This window comes from Orcinus orca, chromosome 19 (assembly GCF_937001465.1).
Source record: "Orcinus orca chromosome 19, mOrcOrc1.1, whole genome shotgun sequence".
In the NCBI taxonomy this organism is placed as follows: Eukaryota; Metazoa; Chordata; class Mammalia; order Artiodactyla; family Delphinidae; genus Orcinus; species Orcinus orca.
In genome coordinates, this window is record NC_064577.1 from 60998085 (window position 1) to 61020221 (window position 22137).

The 22137-nt window shown below is 76.8% G+C and overlaps 21 non-coding genes across 21 annotated transcripts; all 21 read right to left on the reverse strand.

Moving 5' to 3' along the window:
* Positions 1-384: 384 nt before the first annotated feature.
* Positions 385-503, reverse strand: LOC125962244 (5S ribosomal RNA). The gene has a single exon (XR_007473765.1). It is a non-coding gene; the product is annotated as a 5S ribosomal RNA (ribosomal RNA).
* Positions 504-1429: 926 nt separating this feature from the next.
* Positions 1430-1548, reverse strand: LOC125962245 (5S ribosomal RNA). The gene has a single exon (XR_007473766.1). It is a non-coding gene; the product is annotated as a 5S ribosomal RNA (ribosomal RNA).
* Positions 1549-2474: 926 nt separating this feature from the next.
* LOC125962246 (5S ribosomal RNA) lies at positions 2475-2593 on the reverse strand. Its single transcript, XR_007473767.1, has one exon. It is a non-coding gene; the product is annotated as a 5S ribosomal RNA (ribosomal RNA).
* A 903-nt stretch (positions 2594-3496) lies between these two features.
* Positions 3497-3615, reverse strand: LOC125962248 (5S ribosomal RNA). The gene has a single exon (XR_007473769.1). It is a non-coding gene; the product is annotated as a 5S ribosomal RNA (ribosomal RNA).
* Positions 3616-4541: 926 nt separating this feature from the next.
* On the reverse strand, positions 4542-4660 carry LOC125962249 (5S ribosomal RNA). The gene has a single exon (XR_007473770.1). It is a non-coding gene; the product is annotated as a 5S ribosomal RNA (ribosomal RNA).
* A 934-nt stretch (positions 4661-5594) lies between these two features.
* LOC125962250 (5S ribosomal RNA) lies at positions 5595-5713 on the reverse strand. The gene has a single exon (XR_007473771.1). It is a non-coding gene; the product is annotated as a 5S ribosomal RNA (ribosomal RNA).
* A 926-nt stretch (positions 5714-6639) lies between these two features.
* On the reverse strand, positions 6640-6758 carry LOC125962251 (5S ribosomal RNA). Its single transcript, XR_007473772.1, has one exon. It is a non-coding gene; the product is annotated as a 5S ribosomal RNA (ribosomal RNA).
* Positions 6759-7684: 926 nt separating this feature from the next.
* LOC125962252 (5S ribosomal RNA) lies at positions 7685-7803 on the reverse strand. Its single transcript, XR_007473773.1, has one exon. It is a non-coding gene; the product is annotated as a 5S ribosomal RNA (ribosomal RNA).
* A 926-nt stretch (positions 7804-8729) lies between these two features.
* Positions 8730-8848, reverse strand: LOC125962253 (5S ribosomal RNA). The gene has a single exon (XR_007473774.1). It is a non-coding gene; the product is annotated as a 5S ribosomal RNA (ribosomal RNA).
* A 903-nt stretch (positions 8849-9751) lies between these two features.
* On the reverse strand, positions 9752-9870 carry LOC125962254 (5S ribosomal RNA). Its single transcript, XR_007473775.1, has one exon. It is a non-coding gene; the product is annotated as a 5S ribosomal RNA (ribosomal RNA).
* A 926-nt stretch (positions 9871-10796) lies between these two features.
* On the reverse strand, positions 10797-10915 carry LOC125962255 (5S ribosomal RNA). Its single transcript, XR_007473776.1, has one exon. It is a non-coding gene; the product is annotated as a 5S ribosomal RNA (ribosomal RNA).
* Positions 10916-11818: 903 nt separating this feature from the next.
* LOC125962256 (5S ribosomal RNA) lies at positions 11819-11937 on the reverse strand. The gene has a single exon (XR_007473777.1). It is a non-coding gene; the product is annotated as a 5S ribosomal RNA (ribosomal RNA).
* Positions 11938-12863: 926 nt separating this feature from the next.
* LOC125962257 (5S ribosomal RNA) lies at positions 12864-12982 on the reverse strand. Its single transcript, XR_007473778.1, has one exon. It is a non-coding gene; the product is annotated as a 5S ribosomal RNA (ribosomal RNA).
* Positions 12983-13916: 934 nt separating this feature from the next.
* LOC125962259 (5S ribosomal RNA) lies at positions 13917-14035 on the reverse strand. The gene has a single exon (XR_007473780.1). It is a non-coding gene; the product is annotated as a 5S ribosomal RNA (ribosomal RNA).
* Positions 14036-14961: 926 nt separating this feature from the next.
* Positions 14962-15080, reverse strand: LOC125962260 (5S ribosomal RNA). The gene has a single exon (XR_007473781.1). It is a non-coding gene; the product is annotated as a 5S ribosomal RNA (ribosomal RNA).
* Positions 15081-15983: 903 nt separating this feature from the next.
* LOC125962261 (5S ribosomal RNA) lies at positions 15984-16102 on the reverse strand. Its single transcript, XR_007473782.1, has one exon. It is a non-coding gene; the product is annotated as a 5S ribosomal RNA (ribosomal RNA).
* A 926-nt stretch (positions 16103-17028) lies between these two features.
* On the reverse strand, positions 17029-17147 carry LOC125962262 (5S ribosomal RNA). The gene has a single exon (XR_007473783.1). It is a non-coding gene; the product is annotated as a 5S ribosomal RNA (ribosomal RNA).
* Positions 17148-18081: 934 nt separating this feature from the next.
* LOC125962263 (5S ribosomal RNA) lies at positions 18082-18200 on the reverse strand. The gene has a single exon (XR_007473784.1). It is a non-coding gene; the product is annotated as a 5S ribosomal RNA (ribosomal RNA).
* Positions 18201-19126: 926 nt separating this feature from the next.
* LOC125962264 (5S ribosomal RNA) lies at positions 19127-19245 on the reverse strand. The gene has a single exon (XR_007473785.1). It is a non-coding gene; the product is annotated as a 5S ribosomal RNA (ribosomal RNA).
* Positions 19246-20171: 926 nt separating this feature from the next.
* LOC125962265 (5S ribosomal RNA) lies at positions 20172-20290 on the reverse strand. Its single transcript, XR_007473786.1, has one exon. It is a non-coding gene; the product is annotated as a 5S ribosomal RNA (ribosomal RNA).
* Positions 20291-21216: 926 nt separating this feature from the next.
* Positions 21217-21335, reverse strand: LOC125962266 (5S ribosomal RNA). The gene has a single exon (XR_007473787.1). It is a non-coding gene; the product is annotated as a 5S ribosomal RNA (ribosomal RNA).
* Positions 21336-22137: the final 802 nt, after the last annotated feature.

Sequence of the window (22137 nt, forward strand, 5' to 3'; positions counted from 1 at the left end):
CGCCAGCGGGGCGGGGTGGGGGTTGGGGGCTTTTGTCGGAGGGAGCTGTGGAGGGACACACCGGCACACAGGTGGCGGCGCCGGGGCTGGGCGCCGGTGGGGGCGGCCAGGTGCAGGTCGAGGGGCTCGCGGGCCGAAAGGACGGCAAGTGGGCCCGCGGCGGAGTCTGGGTCCGGGCCAGCCACCCCGGGAGCGTCTGGGGTGCGGCTGCCTTCCAGGGCCGCCTTCTGGCCGGCCGGGCCGGCGGGGAGCGCCCCCGCCGGCGCGCGCCGTGGTGGGAGGGGCCTGAGGAGGTGGGGCCTGCCGCGGGGCCCGGCGGGGGCGGAGCCGGCGGCCCCCGCCGCGGGCGAGTAAAGGAGAAGGCGGGCGGAGCGGGAGGCAAAAAGCCTACAGCACCCGGTATTCCCAGGCGGTCTCCCATCCAAGTACTAACCAGGCCCGACCCTGCTTAGCTTCCGAGATCAGACGAGATCGGGCGCGTTCAGGGTGGTATGGCCGTAGACGGGGGCGGGGGCCGCGGGCTGCCTCTTGAGGCCCAGTTTCGCTGGCGCTGGCGCCTTAACGCCAGCCTGGCGGCCGGCCCGCCCCGGCAGGGCCCCCTCGCCCGCCCAGGCAGGGGGAACGGAGGTCTCGGGTATCGGGCGGCGGCGGAGGGTTTGGCGACCACCTCCCAGCCCAGGGCGGCCGTGACCCAGCAAACCCTTCGGCGCTTGGCGCCCCGCCCAAGATCCCGCACGTCGCTCACAGGGACGTGGCCCCGGAGGCTTCAGGGCCCGGGGCCCGCGGTCCCTTGGGCATCGGCCCTGCCGGCCCACGCGGCGCTAGGCGCAGCCCGGCCGCAGCCCGGGCCGGCCCTCCTGCCCGACGGCAGCTGGCCCGAAGCCACTGGGAGCCACCATTGAGTCGCCACGGCCCCTCAGCCCCGGCAAGGCCACCCTTGCCCCCACACCCCCCGCCGAGCTCAGGACCCCGCCCCTGGTGGCCGGCAGGCCCGGGGAAGCGGCCCCTGCCCTCGATCCCGCTCCCGCACCCGGCCGCGGTGACACGCCAGAGGGGCGGGGTGGGGGTGGGGGGCTTTTGTCGGAGGGAGCTGTGGAGGGACACACCGGCACACAGGTGGCGGCGCCGGGGCTGGGCGCCGGTGGGGGCGGCCAGGTGCAGGTCGAGGGGCTCGCGGGCCGAAAGGACGGCAAGTGGGCCCGCGGCGGAGTCTGGGTCCGGGCCAGCCACCCCGGGAGCGTCTGGGGTGCGGCTGCCTTCCAGGGCCGCCTTCTGGCCGGCCGGGCCGGCGGGGAGCGCCCCCGCCGGCGCGCGCCGTGGTGGGAGGGGCCTGAGGAGGTGGGGCCTGCCGCGGGGCCCGGCGGGGGCGGAGCCGGCGGCCCCCGCCGCGGGCGAGTAAAGGAGAAGGCGGGCGGAGCGGGAGGCAAAAAGCCTACAGCACCCGGTATTCCCAGGCGGTCTCCCATCCAAGTACTAACCAGGCCCGACCCTGCTTAGCTTCCGAGATCAGACGAGATCGGGCGCGTTCAGGGTGGTATGGCCGTAGACGGGGGCGGGGGCCGCGGGCTGCCTCTTGAGGCCCAGTTTCGCTGGCGCTGGCGCCTTAACGCCAGCCTGGCGGCCGGCCCGCCCCGGCAGGGCCCCCTCGCCCGCCCAGGCAGGGGGAACGGAGGTCTCGGGTATCGGGCGGCGGCGGAGGGTTTGGCGACCACCTCCCAGCCCAGGGCGGCCGTGACCCAGCAAACCCTTCGGCGCTTGGCGCCCCGCCCAAGATCCCGCACGTCGCTCACAGGGACGTGGCCCTGGAGGCTTCAGGGCCCGGGGCCCGCGGTCCCTTGGGCATCGGCCCTGCCGGCCCACGCGGCGCTAGGCGCAGCCCGGCCGCAGCCCGGGCCGGCCCTCCTGCCCGACGGCAGCTGGCCCGAAGCCACTGGGAGCCACCATTGAGTCGCCACGGCCCCTCAGCCGCGGCAAGGCCACCCTTGCCCCCACACCCCCCGCCGAGCTCAGGACCCCGCCCCTGGTGGCCGGCAGGCCCGGGGAAGCGGCCCCTGCCCTCGATCCCGCTCCCGCACCCGGCCGCGGTGACACGCCAGAGGGGCGGGGTGGGGGTGGGGGGCTTTTGTCGGAGGGAGCTGTGGAGGGACACACCGGCACACAGGTGGCGGCGCCGGGGCTGGGCGCCGGTGGGGGCGGCCAGGTGCAGGTCGAGGGGCTCGCGGGCCGAAAGGACGGCAAGTGGGCCCGCGGCGGAGTCTGGGTCCGGGCCAGCCACCCCGGGAGCGTCTGGGGTGCGGCTGCCTTCCAGGGCCGCCTTCTGGCCGGCCGGGCCGGCGGGGAGCGCCCCCGCCGGCGCGCGCCGTGGTGGGAGGGGCCTGAGGAGGTGGGGCCTGCCGCGGGGCCCGGCGGGGGCGGAGCCGGCGGCCCCCGCCGCGGGCGAGTAAAGGAGAAGGCGGGCGGAGCGGGAGGCAAAAAGCCTACAGCACCCGGTATTCCCAGGCGGTCTCCCATCCAAGTACTAACCAGGCCCGACCCTGCTTAGCTTCCGAGATCAGACGAGATCGGGCGCGTTCAGGGTGGTATGGCCGTAGACGGGGGCGGGGGCCGCGGGCTGCCTCTTGAGGCCCAGTTTCGCTGGCGCTGGCGCCTTAACGCCAGCCTGGCGGCCGGCCCGCCCAGGCAGGGGGAACGGAGGTCTCGGGTATCGGGCGGCGGCGGAGGGTTTGGCGACCACCTCCCAGCCCAGGGCGGCCGTGACCCAGCAAACCCTTCGGCGCTTGGCGCCCCGCCCAAGATCCCGCACGTCGCTCACAGGGACGTGGCCCCGGAGGCTTCAGGGCCCGGGGCCCGCGGTCCCTTGGGCATCGGCCCTGCCGGCCCACGCGGCGCTAGGCGCAGCCCGGCCGCAGCCCGGGCCGGCCCTCCTGCCCGACGGCAGCTGGCCCGAAGCCACTGGGAGCCACCATTGAGTCGCCACGGCCCCTCAGCCCCGGCAAGGCCACCCTTGCCCCCACACCCCCCGCCGAGCTCAGGACCCCGCCCCTGGTGGCCGGCAGGCCCGGGGAAGCGGCCCCTGCCCTCGATCCCGCTCCCGCACCCGGCCGCGGTGACACGCCAGAGGGGCGGGGTGGGGGTGGGGGGCTTTTGTCGGAGGGAGCTGTGGAGGGACACACCGGCACACAGGTGGCGGCGCCGGGGCTGGGCGCCGGTGGGGGCGGCCAGGTGCAGGTCGAGGGGCTCGCGGGCCGAAAGGACGGCAAGTGGGCCCGCGGCGGAGTCTGGGTCCGGGCCAGCCACCCCGGGAGCGTCTGGGGTGCGGCTGCCTTCCAGGGCCGCCTTCTGGCCGGCCGGGCCGGCGGGGAGCGCCCCCGCCGGCGCGCGCCGTGGTGGGAGGGGCCTGAGGAGGTGGGGCCTGCCGCGGGGCCCGGCGGGGGCGGAGCCGGCGGCCCCCGCCGCGGGCGAGTAAAGGAGAAGGCGGGCGGAGCGGGAGGCAAAAAGCCTACAGCACCCGGTATTCCCAGGCGGTCTCCCATCCAAGTACTAACCAGGCCCGACCCTGCTTAGCTTCCGAGATCAGACGAGATCGGGCGCGTTCAGGGTGGTATGGCCGTAGACGGGGGCGGGGGCCGCGGGCTGCCTCTTGAGGCCCAGTTTCGCTGGCGCTGGCGCCTTAACGCCAGCCTGGCGGCCGGCCCGCCCCGGCAGGGCCCCCTCGCCCGCCCAGGCAGGGGGAACGGAGGTCTCGGGTATCGGGCGGCGGCGGAGGGTTTGGCGACCACCTCCCAGCCCAGGGCGGCCGTGACCCAGCAAACCCTTCGGCGCTTGGCGCCCCGCCCAAGATCCCGCACGTCGCTCACAGGGACGTGGCCCCGGAGGCTTCAGGGCCCGGGGCCCGCGGTCCCTTGGGCATCGGCCCTGCCGGCCCACGCGGCGCTAGGCGCAGCCCGGCCGCAGCCCGGGCCGGCCCTCCTGCCCGACGGCAGCTGGCCCGAAGCCACTGGGAGCCACCATTGAGTCGCCACGGCCCCTCAGCCCCGGCAAGGCCACCCTTGCCCCCACACCCCCCGCCGAGCTCAGGACCCCGCCCCTGGTGGCCGGCAGGCCCGGGGAAGCGGCCCCTGCCCTCGATCCCGCTCCCGCACCCGGCCGCGGTGACACGCCAGCGGGGCGGGGTGGGGGTGGGGGGCTTTTGTCGGAGGGAGCTGTGGAGGGACACACCGGCACACAGGTGGCGGCGCCGGGGCTGGGCGCCGGTGGGGGCGGCCAGGTGCAGGTCGAGGGGCTCGCGGGCCGAAAGGACGGCAAGTGGGCCCGCGGCGGAGTCTGGGTCCGGGCCAGCCACCCCGGGAGCGTCTGGGGTGCGGCTGCCTTCCAGGGCCGCCTTCTGGCCGGCCGGGCCGGCGGGGAGCGCCCCCGCCGGCGCGCGCCGTGGTGGGAGGGGCCTGAGGAGGTGGGGCCTGCCGCGGGGCCCGGCGGGGGCGGAGCCGGCGGCCCCCGCCGCGGGCGAGTAAAGGAGAAGGCGGGTGGAGCGGGAGGCAAAAAGCCTACAGCACCCGGTATTCCCAGGCGGTCTCCCATCCAAGTACTAACCAGGCCCGACCCTGCTTAGCTTCCGAGATCAGACGAGATCGGGCGCGTTCAGGGTGGTATGGCCGTAGACGGGGGCGGGGGCCGCGGGCTGCCTCTTGAGGCCCAGTTTCGCTGGCGCTGGCGCCTTAACGCCAGCCTGGCGGCCGGCCCGCCCCGGCAGGGCCCCCTCGCCCGCCCAGGCAGGGGGAACGGAGGTCTCGGGTATCGGGCGGCGGCGGAGGGTTTGGCGACCACCTCCCAGCCCAGGGCGGCCGTGACCCAGCAAACCCTTCGGCGCTTGGCGCCCCGCCCAAGATCCCGCACGTCGCTCACAGGGACGTGGCCCCGGAGGCTTCAGGGCCCGGGGCCCGCGGTCCCTTGGGCATCGGCCCTGCCGGCCCACGCGGCGCTAGGCGCAGCCCGGCCGCAGCCCGGGCCGGCCCTCCTGCCCGACGGCAGCTGGCCCGAAGCCACTGGGAGCCACCATTGAGTCGCCACGGCCCCTCAGCCCCGGCAAGGCCACCCTTGCCCCCACACCCCCCGCCGAGCTCAGGACCCCGCCCCTGGTGGCCGGCAGGCCCGGGGAAGCGGCCCCTGCCCTCGATCCCGCTCCCGCACCCGGCCGCGGTGACACGCCAGAGGGGCGGGGTGGGGGTGGGGGGCTTTTGTCGGAGGGAGCTGTGGAGGGACACACCGGCACACAGGTGGCGGCGCCGGGGCTGGGCGCCGGTGGGGGCGGCCAGGTGCAGGTCGAGGGGCTCGCGGGCCGAAAGGACGGCAAGTGGGCCCGCGGCGGAGTCTGGGTCCGGGCCAGCCACCCCGGGAGCGTCTGGGGTGCGGCTGCCTTCCAGGGCCGCCTTCTGGCCGCCTGGCCGGCCGGGCCGGCGGGGAGCGCCCCTGCCGGCGCGCGCCGTGGTGGGAGGGGCCTGAGGAGGTGGGGCCTGCCGCGGGGCCCGGCGGGGGCGGAGCCGGCGGCCCCCGCCGCGGGCGAGTAAAGGAGAAGGCGGGCGGAGCGGGAGGCAAAAAGCCTACAGCACCCGGTATTCCCAGGCGGTCTCCCATCCAAGTACTAACCAGGCCCGACCCTGCTTAGCTTCCGAGATCAGACGAGATCGGGCGCGTTCAGGGTGGTATGGCCGTAGACGGGGGCGGGGGCCGCGGGCTGCCTCTTGAGGCCCAGTTTCGCTGGCGCTGGCGCCTTAACGCCAGCCTGGCGGCCGGCCCGCCCCGGCAGGGCCCCCTCGCCCGCCCAGGCAGGGGGAACGGAGGTCTCGGGTATCGGGCGGCGGCGGAGGGTTTGGCGACCACCTCCCAGCCCAGGGCGGCCGTGACCCAGCAAACCCTTCGGCGCTTGGCGCCCCGCCCAAGATCCCACACGTCGCTCACAGGGACGTGGCCCCGGAGGCTTCAGGGCCCGGGGCCCGCGGTCCCTTGGGCATCGGCCCTGCCGGCCCACGCGGCGCTAGGCGCAGCCCGGCCGCAGCCCGGGCCGGCCCTCCTGCCCGACGGCAGCTGGCCCGAAGCCACTGGGAGCCACCATTGAGTCGCCACGGCCCCTCAGCCCCGGCAAGGCCACCCTTGCCCCCACACCCCCCGCCGAGCTCAGGACCCCGCCCCTGGTGGCCGGCAGGCCCGGGGAAGCGGCCCCTGCCCTCGATCCCGCTCCCGCACCCGGCCGCGGTGACACGCCAGAGGGGCGGGGTGGGGGTGGGGGGCTTTTGTCGGAGGGAGCTGTGGAGGGACACACCGGCACACAGGTGGCGGCGCCGGGGCTGGGCGCCGGTGGGGGCGGCCAGGTGCAGGTCGAGGGGCTCGCGGGCCGAAAGGACGGCAAGTGGGCCCGCGGCGGAGTCTGGGTCCGGGCCAGCCACCCCGGGAGCGTCTGGGGTGCGGCTGCCTTCCAGGGCCGCCTTCTGGCCGGCCGGGCCGGCGGGGAGCGCCCCCGCCGGCGCGCGCCGTGGTGGGAGGGGCCTGAGGAGGTGGGGCCTGCCGCGGGGCCCGGCGGGGGCGGAGCCGGCGGCCCCCGCCGCGGGCGAGTAAAGGAGAAGGCGGGCGGAGCGGGAGGCAAAAAGCCTACAGCACCCGGTATTCCCAGGCGGTCTCCCATCCAAGTACTAACCAGGCCCGACCCTGCTTAGCTTCCGAGATCAGACGAGATCGGGCGCGTTCAGGGTGGTATGGCCGTAGACGGGGGCGGGGGCCGCGGGCTGCCTCTTGAGGCCCAGTTTCGCTGGCGCTGGCGCCTTAACGCCAGCCTGGCGGCCGGCCCGCCCCGGCAGGGCCCCCTCGCCCGCCCAGGCAGGGGGAACGGAGGTCTCGGGTATCGGGCGGCGGCGGAGGGTTTGGCGACCACCTCCCAGCCCAGGGCGGCCGTGACCCAGCAAACCCTTCGGCGCTTGGCGCCCCGCCCAAGATCCCGCACGTCGCTCACAGGGACGTGGCCCCGGAGGCTTCAGGGCCCGGGGCCCGCGGTCCCTTGGGCATCGGCCCTGCCGGCCCACGCGGCGCTAGGCGCAGCCCGGCCGCAGCCCGGGCCGGCCCTCCTGCCCGACGGCAGCTGGCCCGAAGCCACTGGGAGCCACCATTGAGTCGCCACGGCCCCTCAGCCCCGGCAAGGCCACCCTTGCCCCCACACCCCCCGCCGAGCTCAGGACCCCGCCCCTGGTGGCCGGCAGGCCCGGGGAAGCGGCCCCTGCCCTCGATCCCGCTCCCGCACCCGGCCGCGGTGACACGCCAGAGGGGCGGGGTGGGGGTGGGGGGCTTTTGTCGGAGGGAGCTGTGGAGGGACACACCGGCACACAGGTGGCGGCGCCGGGGCTGGGCGCCGGTGGGGGCGGCCAGGTGCAGGTCGAGGGGCTCGCGGGCCGAAAGGACGGCAAGTGGGCCCGCGGCGGAGTCTGGGTCCGGGCCAGCCACCCCGGGAGCGTCTGGGGTGCGGCTGCCTTCCAGGGCCGCCTTCTGGCCGGCCGGGCCGGCGGGGAGCGCCCCCGCCGGCGCGCGCCGTGGTGGGAGGGGCCTGAGGAGGTGGGGCCTGCCGCGGGGCCCGGCGGGGGCGGAGCCGGCGGCCCCCGCCGCGGGCGAGTAAAGGAGAAGGCGGGCGGAGCGGGAGGCAAAAAGCCTACAGCACCCGGTATTCCCAGGCGGTCTCCCATCCAAGTACTAACCAGGCCCGACCCTGCTTAGCTTCCGAGATCAGACGAGATCGGGCGCGTTCAGGGTGGTATGGCCGTAGACGGGGGCGGGGGCCGCGGGCTGCCTCTTGAGGCCCAGTTTCGCTGGCGCTGGCGCCTTAACGCCAGCCTGGCGGCCGGCCCGCCCCGGCAGGGCCCCCTCGCCCGCCCAGGCAGGGGGAACGGAGGTCTCGGGTATCGGGCGGCGGCGGAGGGTTTGGCGACCACCTCCCAGCCCAGGGCGGCCGTGACCCAGCAAACCCTTCGGCGCTTGGCGCCCCGCCCAAGATCCCGCACGTCGCTCACAGGGACGTGGCCCCGGAGGCTTCAGGGCCCGGGGCCCGCGGTCCCTTGGGCATCGGCCCTGCCGGCCCACGCGGCGCTAGGCGCAGCCCGGCCGCAGCCCGGGCCGGCCCTCCTGCCCGACGGCAGCTGGCCCGAAGCCACTGGGAGCCACCATTGAGTCGCCACGGCCCCTCAGCCGCGGCAAGGCCACCCTTGCCCCCACACCCCCCGCCGAGCTCAGGACCCCGCCCCTGGTGGCCGGCAGGCCCGGGGAAGCGGCCCCTGCCCTCGATCCCGCTCCCGCACCCGGCCGCGGTGACACGCCAGAGGGGCGGGGTGGGGGTGGGGGGCTTTTGTCGGAGGGAGCTGTGGAGGGACACACCGGCACACAGGTGGCGGCGCCGGGGCTGGGCGCCGGTGGGGGCGGCCAGGTGCAGGTCGAGGGGCTCGCGGGCCGAAAGGACGGCAAGTGGGCCCGCGGCGGAGTCTGGGTCCGGGCCAGCCACCCCGGGAGCGTCTGGGGTGCGGCTGCCTTCCAGGGCCGCCTTCTGGCCGGCCGGGCCGGCGGGGAGCGCCCCCGCCGGCGCGCGCCGTGGTGGGAGGGGCCTGAGGAGGTGGGGCCTGCCGCGGGGCCCGGCGGGGGCGGAGCCGGCGGCCCCCGCCGCGGGCGAGTAAAGGAGAAGGCGGGCGGAGCGGGAGGCAAAAAGCCTACAGCACCCGGTATTCCCAGGCGGTCTCCCATCCAAGTACTAACCAGGCCCGACCCTGCTTAGCTTCCGAGATCAGACGAGATCGGGCGCGTTCAGGGTGGTATGGCCGTAGACGGGGGCGGGGGCCGCGGGCTGCCTCTTGAGGCCCAGTTTCGCTGGCGCTGGCGCCTTAACGCCAGCCTGGCGGCCGGCCCGCCCAGGCAGGGGGAACGGAGGTCTCGGGTATCGGGCGGCGGCGGAGGGTTTGGCGACCACCTCCCAGCCCAGGGCGGCCGTGACCCAGCAAACCCTTCGGCGCTTGGCGCCCCGCCCAAGATCCCGCACGTCGCTCACAGGGACGTGGCCCCGGAGGCTTCAGGGCCCGGGGCCCGCGGTCCCTTGGGCATCGGCCCTGCCGGCCCACGCGGCGCTAGGCGCAGCCCGGCCGCAGCCCGGGCCGGCCCTCCTGCCCGACGGCAGCTGGCCCGAAGCCACTGGGAGCCACCATTGAGTCGCCACGGCCCCTCAGCCCCGGCAAGGCCACCCTTGCCCCCACACCCCCCGCCGAGCTCAGGACCCCGCCCCTGGTGGCCGGCAGGCCCGGGGAAGCGGCCCCTGCCCTCGATCCCGCTCCCGCACCCGGCCGCGGTGACACGCCAGCGGGGCGGGGTGGGGGTGGGGGGCTTTTGTCGGAGGGAGCTGTGGAGGGACACACCGGCACACAGGTGGCGGCGCCGGGGCTGGGCGCCGGTGGGGGCGGCCAGGTGCAGGTCGAGGGGCTCGCGGGCCGAAAGGACGGCAAGTGGGCCCGCGGCGGAGTCTGGGTCCGGGCCAGCCACCCCGGGAGCGTCTGGGGTGCGGCTGCCTTCCAGGGCCGCCTTCTGGCCGGCCGGGCCGGCGGGGAGCGCCCCCGCCGGCGCGCGCCGTGGTGGGAGGGGCCTGAGGAGGTGGGGCCTGCCGCGGGGCCCGGCGGGGGCGGAGCCGGCGGCCCCCGCCGCGGGCGAGTAAAGGAGAAGGCGGGCGGAGCGGGAGGCAAAAAGCCTACAGCACCCGGTATTCCCAGGCGGTCTCCCATCCAAGTACTAACCAGGCCCGACCCTGCTTAGCTTCCGAGATCAGACGAGATCGGGCGCGTTCAGGGTGGTATGGCCGTAGACGGGGGCGGGGGCCGCGGGCTGCCTCTTGAGGCCCAGTTTCGCTGGCGCTGGCGCCTTAACGCCAGCCTGGCGGCCGGCCCGCCCCGGCAGGGCCCCCTCGCCCGCCCAGGCAGGGGGAACGGAGGTCTCGGGTATCGGGCGGCGGCGGAGGGTTTGGCGACCACCTCCCAGCCCAGGGCGGCCGTGACCCAGCAAACCCTTCGGCGCTTGGCGCCCCGCCCAAGATCCCGCACGTCGCTCACAGGGACGTGGCCCCGGAGGCTTCAGGGCCCGGGGCCCGCGGTCCCTTGGGCATCGGCCCTGCCGGCCCACGCGGCGCTAGGCGCAGCCCGGCCGCAGCCCGGGCCGGCCCTCCTGCCCGACGGCAGCTGGCCCGAAGCCACTGGGAGCCACCATTGAGTCGCCACGGCCCCTCAGCCGCGGCAAGGCCACCCTTGCCCCCACACCCCCCGCCGAGCTCAGGACCCCGCCCCTGGTGGCCGGCAGGCCCGGGGAAGCGGCCCCTGCCCTCGATCCCGCTCCCGCACCCGGCCGCGGTGACACGCCAGAGGGGCGGGGTGGGGGTGGGGGGCTTTTGTCGGAGGGAGCTGTGGAGGGACACACCGGCACACAGGTGGCGGCGCCGGGGCTGGGCGCCGGTGGGGGCGGCCAGGTGCAGGTCGAGGGGCTCGCGGGCCGAAAGGACGGCAAGTGGGCCCGCGGCGGAGTCTGGGTCCGGGCCAGCCACCCCGGGAGCGTCTGGGGTGCGGCTGCCTTCCAGGGCCGCCTTCTGGCCGGCCGGGCCGGCGGGGAGCGCCCCCGCCGGCGCGCGCCGTGGTGGGAGGGGCCTGAGGAGGTGGGGCCTGCCGCGGGGCCCGGCGGGGGCGGAGCCGGCGGCCCCCGCCGCGGGCGAGTAAAGGAGAAGGCGGGCGGAGCGGGAGGCAAAAAGCCTACAGCACCCGGTATTCCCAGGCGGTCTCCCATCCAAGTACTAACCAGGCCCGACCCTGCTTAGCTTCCGAGATCAGACGAGATCGGGCGCGTTCAGGGTGGTATGGCCGTAGACGGGGGCGGGGGCCGCGGGCTGCCTCTTGAGGCCCAGTTTCGCTGGCACTGGCGCCTTAACGCCAGCCTGGCGGCCGGCCCGCCCAGGCAGGGGGAACGGAGGTCTCGGGTATCGGGCGGCGGCGGAGGGTTTGGCGACCACCTCCCAGCCCAGGGCGGCCGTGACCCAGCAAACCCTTCGGCGCTTGGCGCCCCGCCCAAGATCCCGCACGTCGCTCACAGGGACGTGGCCCCGGAGGCTTCAGGGCCCGGGGCCCGCGGTCCCTTGGGCATCGGCCCTGCCGGCCCACGCGGCGCTAGGCGCAGCCCGGCCGCAGCCCGGGCCGGCCCTCCTGCCCGACGGCAGCTGGCCCGAAGCCACTGGGAGCCACCATTGAGTCGCCACGGCCCCTCAGCCCCGGCAAGGCCACCCTTGCCCCCACACCCCCCGCCGAGCTCAGGACCCCGCCCCTGGTGGCCGGCAGGCCCGGGGAAGCGGCCCCTGCCCTCGATCCCGCTCCCGCACCCGGCCGCGGTGACACGCCAGCGGGGCGGGGTGGGGGTGGGGGGCTTTTGTCGGAGGGAGCTGTGGAGGGACACACCGGCACACAGGTGGCGGCGCCGGGGCTGGGCGCCGGTGGGGGCGGCCAGGTGCAGGTCGAGGGGCTCGCGGGCCGAAAGGACGGCAAGTGGGCCCGCGGCGGAGTCTGGGTCCGGGCCAGCCACCCCGGGAGCGTCTGGGGTGCGGCTGCCTTCCAGGGCCGCCTTCTGGCCGGCCGGGCCGGCGGGGAGCGCCCCCGCCGGCGCGCGCCGTGGTGGGAGGGGCCTGAGGAGGTGGGGCCTGCCGCGGGGCCCGGCGGGGGCGGAGCCGGCGGCCCCCGCCGCGGGCGAGTAAAGGAGAAGGCGGGCGGAGCGGGAGGCAAAAAGCCTACAGCACCCGGTATTCCCAGGCGGTCTCCCATCCAAGTACTAACCAGGCCCGACCCTGCTTAGCTTCCGAGATCAGACGAGATCGGGCGCGTTCAGGGTGGTATGGCCGTAGACGGGGGCGGGGGCCGCGGGCTGCCTCTTGAGGCCCAGTTTCGCTGGCGCTGGCGCCTTAACGCCAGCCTGGCGGCCGGCCCGCCCCGGCAGGGCCCCCTCGCCCGCCCAGGCAGGGGGAACGGAGGTCTCGGGTATCGGGCGGCGGCGGAGGGTTTGGCGACCACCTCCCAGCCCAGGGCGGCCGTGACCCAGCAAACCCTTCGGCGCTTGGCGCCCCGCCCAAGATCCCGCACGTCGCTCACAGGGACGTGGCCCCGGAGGCTTCAGGGCCCGGGGCCCGCGGTCCCTTGGGCATCGGCCCTGCCGGCCCACGCGGCGCTAGGCGCAGCCCGGCCGCAGCCCGGGCCGGCCCTCCTGCCCGACGGCAGCTGGCCCGAAGCCACTGGGAGCCACCATTGAGTCGCCACGGCCCCTCAGCCCCGGCAAGGCCACCCTTGCCCCCACACCCCCCGCCGAGCTCAGGACCCCGCCCCTGGTGGCCGGCAGGCCCGGGGAAGCGGCCCCTGCCCTCGATCCCGCTCCCGCACCCGGCCGCGGTGACACGCCAGCGGGGCGGGGTGGGGGTGGGGGGCTTTTGTCGGAGGGAGCTGTGGAGGGACACACCGGCACACAGGTGGCGGCGCCGGGGCTGGGCGCCGGTGGGGGCGGCCAGGTGCAGGTCGAGGGGCTCGCGGGCCGAAAGGACGGCAAGTGGGCCCGCGGCGGAGTCTGGGTCCGGGCCAGCCACCCCGGGAGCGTCTGGGGTGCGGCTGCCTTCCAGGGCCGCCTTCTGGCCGGCCGGGCCGGCGGGGAGCGCCCCCGCCGGCGCGCGCCGTGGTGGGAGGGGCCTGAGGAGGTGGGGCCTGCCGCGGGGCCCGGCGGGGGCGGAGCCGGCGGCCCCCGCCGCGGGCGAGTAAAGGAGAAGGCGGGCGGAGCGGGAGGCAAAAAGCCTACAGCACCCGGTATTCCCAGGCGGTCTCCCATCCAAGTACTAACCAGGCCCGACCCTGCTTAGCTTCCGAGATCAGACGAGATCGGGCGCGTTCAGGGTGGTATGGCCGTAGACGGGGGCGGGGGCCGCGGGCTGCCTCTTGAGGCCCAGTTTCGCTGGCGCTGGCGCCTTAACGCCAGCCTGGCGGCCGGCCCGCCCCGGCAGGGCCCCCTCGCCCGCCCAGGCAGGGGGAACGGAGGTCTCGGGTATCGGGCGGCGGCGGAGGGTTTGGCGACCACCTCCCAGCCCAGGGCGGCCGTGACCCAGCAAACCCTTCGGCGCTTGGCGCCCCGCCCAAGATCCCGCACGTCGCTCACAGGGACGTGGCCCCGGAGGCTTCAGGGCCCGGGGCCCGCGGTCCCTTGGGCATCGGCCCTGCCGGCCCACGCGGCGCTAGGCGCAGCCCGGCCGCAGCCCGGGCCGGCCCTCCTGCCCGACGGCAGCTGGCCCGAAGCCACTGGGAGCCACCATTGAGTCGCCACGGCCCCTCAGCCCCGGCAAGGCCACCCTTGCCCCCACACCCCCCGCCGAGCTCAGGACCCCGCCCCTGGTGGCCGGCAGGCCCGGGGAAGCGGCCCCTGCCCTCGATCCCGCTCCCGCACCCGGCCGCGGTGACACGCCAGAGGGGCGGGGTGGGGGTGGGGGGCTTTTGTCGGAGGGAGCTGTGGAGGGACACACCGGCACACAGGTGGCGGCGCCGGGGCTGGGCGCCGGTGGGGGCGGCCAGGTGCAGGTCGAGGGGCTCGCGGGCCGAAAGGACGGCAAGTGGGCCCGCGGCGGAGTCTGGGTCCGGGCCAGCCACCCCGGGAGCGTCTGGGGTGCGGCTGCCTTCCAGGGCCGCCTTCTGGCCGCCTGGCCGGCCGGGCCGGCGGGGAGCGCCCCCGCCGGCGCGCGCCGTGGTGGGAGGGGCCTGAGGAGGTGGGGCCTGCCGCGGGGCCCGGCGGGGGCGGAGCCGGCGGCCCCCGCCGCGGGCGAGTAAAGGAGAAGGCGGGCGGAGCGGGAGGCAAAAAGCCTACAGCACCCGGTATTCCCAGGCGGTCTCCCATCCAAGTACTAACCAGGCCCGACCCTGCTTAGCTTCCGAGATCAGACGAGATCGGGCGCGTTCAGGGTGGTATGGCCGTAGACGGGGGCGGGGGCCGCGGGCTGCCTCTTGAGGCCCAGTTTCGCTGGCGCTGGCGCCTTAACGCCAGCCTGGCGGCCGGCCCGCCCCGGCAGGGCCCCCTCGCCCGCCCAGGCAGGGGGAACGGAGGTCTCGGGTATCGGGCGGCGGCGGAGGGTTTGGCGACCACCTCCCAGCCCAGGGCGGCCGTGACCCAGCAAACCCTTCGGCGCTTGGCGCCCCGCCCAAGATCCCGCACGTCGCTCACAGGGACGTGGCCCCGGAGGCTTCAGGGCCCGGGGCCCGCGGTCCCTTGGGCATCGGCCCTGCCGGCCCACGCGGCGCTAGGCGCAGCCCGGCCGCAGCCCGGGCCGGCCCTCCTGCCCGACGGCAGCTGGCCCGAAGCCACTGGGAGCCACCATTGAGTCGCCACGGCCCCTCAGCCGCGGCAAGGCCACCCTTGCCCCCACACCCCCCGCCGAGCTCAGGACCCCGCCCCTGGTGGCCGGCAGGCCCGGGGAAGCGGCCCCTGCCCTCGATCCCGCTCCCGCACCCGGCCGCGGTGACACGCCAGAGGGGCGGGGTGGGGGTGGGGGGCTTTTGTCGGAGGGAGCTGTGGAGGGACACACCGGCACACAGGTGGCGGCGCCGGGGCTGGGCGCCGGTGGGGGCGGCCAGGTGCAGGTCGAGGGGCTCGCGGGCCGAAAGGACGGCAAGTGGGCCCGCGGCGGAGTCTGGGTCCGGGCCAGCCACCCCGGGAGCGTCTGGGGTGCGGCTGCCTTCCAGGGCCGCCTTCTGGCCGGCCGGGCCGGCGGGGAGCGCCCCCGCCGGCGCGCGCCGTGGTGGGAGGGGCCTGAGGAGGTGGGGCCTGCCGCGGGGCCCGGCGGGGGCGGAGCCGGCGGCCCCCGCCGCGGGCGAGTAAAGGAGAAGGCGGGCGGAGCGGGAGGCAAAAAGCCTACAGCACCCGGTATTCCCAGGCGGTCTCCCATCCAAGTACTAACCAGGCCCGACCCTGCTTAGCTTCCGAGATCAGACGAGATCGGGCGCGTTCAGGGTGGTATGGCCGTAGACGGGGGCGGGGGCCGCGGGCTGCCTCTTGAGGCCCAGTTTCGCTGGCGCTGGCGCCTTAACGCCAGCCTGGCGGCCGGCCCGCCCAGGCAGGGGGAACGGAGGTCTCGGGTATCGGGCGGCGGCGGAGGGTTTGGCGACCACCTCCCAGCCCAGGGCGGCCGTGACCCAGCAAACCCTTCGGCGCTTGGCGCCCCGCCCAAGATCCCGCACGTCGCTCACAGGGACGTGGCCCCGGAGGCTTCAGGGCCCGGGGCCCGCGGTCCCTTGGGCATCGGCCCTGCCGGCCCACGCGGCGCTAGGCGCAGCCCGGCCGCAGCCCGGGCCGGCCCTCCTGCCCGACGGCAGCTGGCCCGAAGCCACTGGGAGCCACCATTGAGTCGCCACGGCCCCTCAGCCCCGGCAAGGCCACCCTTGCCCCCACACCCCCCGCCGAGCTCAGGACCCCGCCCCTGGTGGCCGGCAGGCCCGGGGAAGCGGCCCCTGCCCTCGATCCCGCTCCCGCACCCGGCCGCGGTGACACGCCAGCGGGGCGGGGTGGGGGTGGGGGGCTTTTGTCGGAGGGAGCTGTGGAGGGACACACCGGCACACAGGTGGCGGCGCCGGGGCTGGGCGCCGGTGGGGGCGGCCAGGTGCAGGTCGAGGGGCTCGCGGGCCGAAAGGACGGCAAGTGGGCCCGCGGCGGAGTCTGGGTCCGGGCCAGCCACCCCGGGAGCGTCTGGGGTGCGGCTGCCTTCCAGGGCCGCCTTCTGGCCGGCCGGGCCGGCGGGGAGCGCCCCCGCCGGCGCGCGCCGTGGTGGGAGGGGCCTGAGGAGGTGGGGCCTGCCGCGGGGCCCGGCGGGGGCGGAGCCGGCGGCCCCCGCCGCGGGCGAGTAAAGGAGAAGGCGGGCGGAGCGGGAGGCAAAAAGCCTACAGCACCCGGTATTCCCAGGCGGTCTCCCATCCAAGTACTAACCAGGCCCGACCCTGCTTAGCTTCCGAGATCAGACGAGATCGGGCGCGTTCAGGGTGGTATGGCCGTAGACGGGGGCGGGGGCCGCGGGCTGCCTCTTGAGGCCCAGTTTCGCTGGCGCTGGCGCCTTAACGCCAGCCTGGCGGCCGGCCCGCCCCGGCAGGGCCCCCTCGCCCGCCCAGGCAGGGGGAACGGAGGTCTCGGGTATCGGGCGGCGGCGGAGGGTTTGGCGACCACCTCCCAGCCCAGGGCGGCCGTGACCCAGCAAACCCTTCGGCGCTTGGCGCCCCGCCCAAGATCCCGCACGTCGCTCACAGGGACGTGGCCCCGGAGGCTTCAGGGCCCGGGGCCCGCGGTCCCTTGGGCATCGGCCCTGCCGGCCCACGCGGCGCTAGGCGCAGCCCGGCCGCAGCCCGGGCCGGCCCTCCTGCCCGACGGCAGCTGGCCCGAAGCCACTGGGAGCCACCATTGAGTCGCCACGGCCCCTCAGCCCCGGCAAGGCCACCCTTGCCCCCACACCCCCCGCCGAGCTCAGGACCCCGCCCCTGGTGGCCGGCAGGCCCGGGGAAGCGGCCCCTGCCCTCGATCCCGCTCCCGCACCCGGCCGCGGTGACACGCCAGCGGGGCGGGGTGGGGGTGGGGGGCTTTTGTCGGAGGGAGCTGTGGAGGGACACACCGGCACACAGGTGGCGGCGCCGGGGCTGGGCGCCGGTGGGGGCGGCCAGGTGCAGGTCGAGGGGCTCGCGGGCCGAAAGGACGGCAAGTGGGCCCGCGGCGGAGTCTGGGTCCGGGCCAGCCACCCCGGGAGCGTCTGGGGTGCGGCTGCCTTCCAGGGCCGCCTTCTGGCCGGCCGGGCCGGCGGGGAGCGCCCCCGCCGGCGCGCGCCGTGGTGGGAGGGGCCTGAGGAGGTGGGGCCTGCCGCGGGGCCCGGCGGGGGCGGAGCCGGCGGCCCCCGCCGCGGGCGAGTAAAGGAGAAGGCGGGCGGAGCGGGAGGCAAAAAGCCTACAGCACCCGGTATTCCCAGGCGGTCTCCCATCCAAGTACTAACCAGGCCCGACCCTGCTTAGCTTCCGAGATCAGACGAGATCGGGCGCGTTCAGGGTGGTATGGCCGTAGACGGGGGCGGGGGCCGCGGGCTGCCTCTTGAGGCCCAGTTTCGCTGGCGCTGGCGCCTTAACGCCAGCCTGGCGGCCGGCCCGCCCCGGCAGGGCCCCCTCGCCCGCCCAGGCAGGGGGAACGGAGGTCTCGGGTATCGGGCGGCGGCGGAGGGTTTGGCGACCACCTCCCAGCCCAGGGCGGCCGTGACCCAGCAAACCCTTCGGCGCTTGGCGCCCCGCCCAAGATCCCGCACGTCGCTCACAGGGACGTGGCCCCGGAGGCTTCAGGGCCCGGGGCCCGCGGTCCCTTGGGCATCGGCCCTGCCGGCCCACGCGGCGCTAGGCGCAGCCCGGCCGCAGCCCGGGCCGGCCCTCCTGCCCGACGGCAGCTGGCCCGAAGCCACTGGGAGCCACCATTGAGTCGCCACGGCCCCTCAGCCCCGGCAAGGCCACCCTTGCCCCCACACCCCCCGCCGAGCTCAGGACCCCGCCCCTGGTGGCCGGCAGGCCCGGGGAAGCGGCCCCTGCCCTCGATCCCGCTCCCGCACCCGGCCGCGGTGACACGCCAGAGGGGCGGGGTGGGGGTGGGGGGCTTTTGTCGGAGGGAGCTGTGGAGGGACACACCGGCACACAGGTGGCGGCGCCGGGGCTGGGCGCCGGTGGGGGCGGCCAGGTGCAGGTCGAGGGGCTCGCGGGCCGAAAGGACGGCAAGTGGGCCCGCGGCGGAGTCTGGGTCCGGGCCAGCCACCCCGGGAGCGTCTGGGGTGCGGCTGCCTTCCAGGGCCGCCTTCTGGCCGCCTGGCCGGCCGGGCCGGCGGGGAGCGCCCCCGCCGGCGCGCGCCGTGGTGGGAGGGGCCTGAGGAGGTGGGGCCTGCCGCGGGGCCCGGCGGGGGCGGAGCCGGCGGCCCCCGCCGCGGGCGAGTAAAGGAGAAGGCGGGCGGAGCGGGAGGCAAAAAGCCTACAGCACCCGGTATTCCCAGGCGGTCTCCCATCCAAGTACTAACCAGGCCCGACCCTGCTTAGCTTCCGAGATCAGACGAGATCGGGCGCGTTCAGGGTGGTATGGCCGTAGACGGGGGCGGGGGCCGCGGGCTGCCTCTTGAGGCCCAGTTTCGCTGGCGCTGGCGCCTTAACGCCAGCCTGGCGGCCGGCCCGCCCCGGCAGGGCCCCCTCGCCCGCCCAGGCAGGGGGAACGGAGGTCTCGGGTATCGGGCGGCGGCGGAGGGTTTGGCGACCACCTCCCAGCCCAGGGCGGCCGTGACCCAGCAAACCCTTCGGCGCTTGGCGCCCCGCCCAAGATCCCGCACGTCGCTCACAGGGACGTGGCCCCGGAGGCTTCAGGGCCCGGGGCCCGCGGTCCCTTGGGCATCGGCCCTGCCGGCCCACGCGGCGCTAGGCGCAGCCCGGCCGCAGCCCGGGCCGGCCCTCCTGCCCGACGGCAGCTGGCCCGAAGCCACTGGGAGCCACCATTGAGTCGCCACGGCCCCTCAGCCCCGGCAAGGCCACCCTTGCCCCCACACCCCCCGCCGAGCTCAGGACCCCGCCCCTGGTGGCCGGCAGGCCCGGGGAAGCGGCCCCTGCCCTCGATCCCGCTCCCGCACCCGGCCGCGGTGACACGCCAGAGGGGCGGGGTGGGGGTGGGGGGCTTTTGTCGGAGGGAGCTGTGGAGGGACACACCGGCACACAGGTGGCGGCGCCGGGGCTGGGCGCCGGTGGGGGCGGCCAGGTGCAGGTCGAGGGGCTCGCGGGCCGAAAGGACGGCAAGTGGGCCCGCGGCGGAGTCTGGGTCCGGGCCAGCCACCCCGGGAGCGTCTGGGGTGCGGCTGCCTTCCAGGACCGCCTTCTGGCCGGCCGGGCCGGCGGGGAGCGCCCCCGCCGGCGCGCGCCGTGGTGGGAGGGGCCTGAGGAGGTGGGGCCTGCCGCGGGGCCCGGCGGGGGCGGAGCCGGCGGCCCCCGCCGCGGGCGAGTAAAGGAGAAGGCGGGCGGAGCGGGAGGCAAAAAGCCTACAGCACCCGGTATTCCCAGGCGGTCTCCCATCCAAGTACTAACCAGGCCCGACCCTGCTTAGCTTCCGAGATCAGACGAGATCGGGCGCGTTCAGGGTGGTATGGCCGTAGACGGGGGCGGGGGCCGCGGGCTGCCTCTTGAGGCCCAGTTTCGCTGGCGCTGGCGCCTTAACGCCAGCCTGGCGGCCGGCCCGCCCCGGCAGGGCCCCCTCGCCCGCCCAGGCAGGGGGAACGGAGGTCTCGGGTATCGGGCGGCGGCGGAGGGTTTGGCGACCACCTCCCAGCCCAGGGCGGCCGTGACCCAGCAAACCCTTCGGCGCTTGGCGCCCCGCCCAAGATCCCGCACGTCGCTCACAGGGACGTGGCCCCGGAGGCTTCAGGGCCCGGGGCCCGCGGTCCCTTGGGCATCGGCCCTGCCGGCCCACGCGGCGCTAGGCGCAGCCCGGCCGCAGCCCGGGCCGGCCCTCCTGCCCGACGGCAGCTGGCCCGAAGCCACTGGGAGCCACCATTGAGTCGCCACGGCCCCTCAGCCCCGGCAAGGCCACCCTTGCCCCCACACCCCCCGCCGAGCTCAGGACCCCGCCCCTGGTGGCCGGCAGGCCCGGGGAAGCGGCCCCTGCCCTCGATCCCGCTCCCGCACCCGGCCGCGGTGACACGCCAGAGGGGCGGGGTGGGGGTGGGGGGCTTTTGTCGGAGGGAGCTGTGGAGGGACACACCGGCACACAGGTGGCGGCGCCGGGGCTGGGCGCCGGTGGGGGCGGCCAGGTGCAGGTCGAGGGGCTCGCGGGCCGAAAGGACGGCAAGTGGGCCCGCGGCGGAGTCTGGGTCCGGGCCAGCCACCCCGGGAGCGTCTGGGGTGCGGCTGCCTTCCAGGGCCGCCTTCTGGCCGGCCGGGCCGGCGGGGAGCGCCCCCGCCGGCGCGCGCCGTGGTGGGAGGGGCCTGAGGAGGTGGGGCCTGCCGCGGGGCCCGGCGGGGGCGGAGCCGGCGGCCCCCGCCGCGGGCGAGTAAAGGAGAAGGCGGGCGGAGCGGGAGGCAAAAAGCCTACAGCACCCGGTATTCCCAGGCGGTCTCCCATCCAAGTACTAACCAGGCCCGACCCTGCTTAGCTTCCGAGATCAGACGAGATCGGGCGCGTTCAGGGTGGTATGGCCGTAGACGGGGGCGGGGGCCGCGGGCTGCCTCTTGAGGCCCAGTTTCGCTGGCGCTGGCGCCTTAACGCCAGCCTGGCGGCCGGCCCGCCCCGGCAGGGCCCCCTCGCCCGCCCAGGCAGGGGGAACGGAGGTCTCGGGTATCGGGCGGCGGCGGAGGGTTTGGCGACCACCTCCCAGCCCAGGGCGGCCGTGACCCAGCAAACCCTTCGGCGCTTGGCGCCCCGCCCAAGATCCCGCACGTCGCTCACAGGGACGTGGCCCCGGAGGCTTCAGGGCCCGGGGCCCGCGGTCCCTTGGGCATCGGCCCTGCCGGCCCACGCGGCGCTAGGCGCAGCCCGGCCGCAGCCCGGGCCGGCCCTCCTGCCCGACGGCAGCTGGCCCGAAGCCACTGGGAGCCACCATTGAGTCGCCACGGCCCCTCAGCCCCGGCAAGGCCACCCTTGCCCCCACACCCCCCGCCGAGCTCAGGACCCCGCCCCTGGTGGCCGGCAGGCCCGGGGAAGCGGCCCCTGCCCTCGATCCCGCTCCCGCACCCGGCCGCGGTGACACGCCAGAGGGGCGGGGTGGGGGTGGGGGGCTTTTGTCGGAGGGAGCTGTGGAGGGACACACCGGCACACAGGTGGCGGCGCCGGGGCTGGGCGCCGGTGGGGGCGGCCAGGTGCAGGTCGAGGGGCTCGCGGGCCGAAAGGACGGCAAGTGGGCCCGCGGCGGAGTCTGGGTCCGGGCCAGCCACCCCGGGAGCGTCTGGGGTGCGGCTGCCTTCCAGGGCCGCCTTCTGGCCGGCCGGGCCGGCGGGGAGCGCCCCCGCCGGCGCGCGCCGTGGTGGGAGGGGCCTGAGGAGGTGGGGCCTGCCGCGGGGCCCGGCGGGGGCGGAGCCGGCGGCCCCCGCCGCGGGCGAGTAAAGGAGAAGGCGGGCGGAGCGGGAGGCAAAAAGCCTACAGCACCCGGTATTCCCAGGCGGTCTCCCATCCAAGTACTAACCAGGCCCGACCCTGCTTAGCTTCCGAGATCAGACGAGATCGGGCGCGTTCAGGGTGGTATGGCCGTAGACGGGGGCGGGGGCCGCGGGCTGCCTCTTGAGGCCCAGTTTCGCTGGCGCTGGCGCCTTAACGCCAGCCTGGCGGCCGGCCCGCCCCGGCAGGGCCCCCTCGCCCGCCCAGGCAGGGGGAACGGAGGTCTCGGGTATCGGGCGGCGGCGGAGGGTTTGGCGACCACCTCCCAGCCCAGGGCGGCCGTGACCCAGCAAACCCTTCGGCGCTTGGCGCCCCGCCCAAGATCCCGCACGTCGCTCACAGGGACGTGGCCCCGGAGGCTTCAGGGCCCGGGGCCCGCGGTCCCTTGGGCATCGGCCCTGCCGGCCCACGCGGCGCTAGGCGCAGCCCGGCCGCAGCCCGGGCCGGCCCTCCTGCCCGACGGCAGCTGGCCCGAAGCCACTGGGAGCCACCATTGAGTCGCCACGGCCCCTCAGCCCCGGCAAGGCCACCCTTGCCCCCACACCCCCCGCCGAGCTCAGGACCCCGCCCCTGGTGGCCGGCAGGCCCGGGGAAGCGGCCCCTGCCCTCGATCCCGCTCCCGCACCCGGCCGCGGTGACACGCCAGAGGGGCGGGGTGGGGGTGGGGGGCTTTTGTCGGAGGGAGCTGTGGAGGGACACACCGGCACACAGGTGGCGGCGCCGGGGCTGGGCGCCGGTGGGGGCGGCCAGGTGCAGGTCGAGGGGCTCGCGGGCCGAAAGGACGGCAAGTGGGCCCGCGGCGGAGTCTGGGTCCGGGCCAGCCACCCCGGGAGCGTCTGGGGTGCGGCTGCCTTCCAGGGCCGCCTTCTGGCCGCCTGGCCGGCCGGGCCGGCGGGGAGC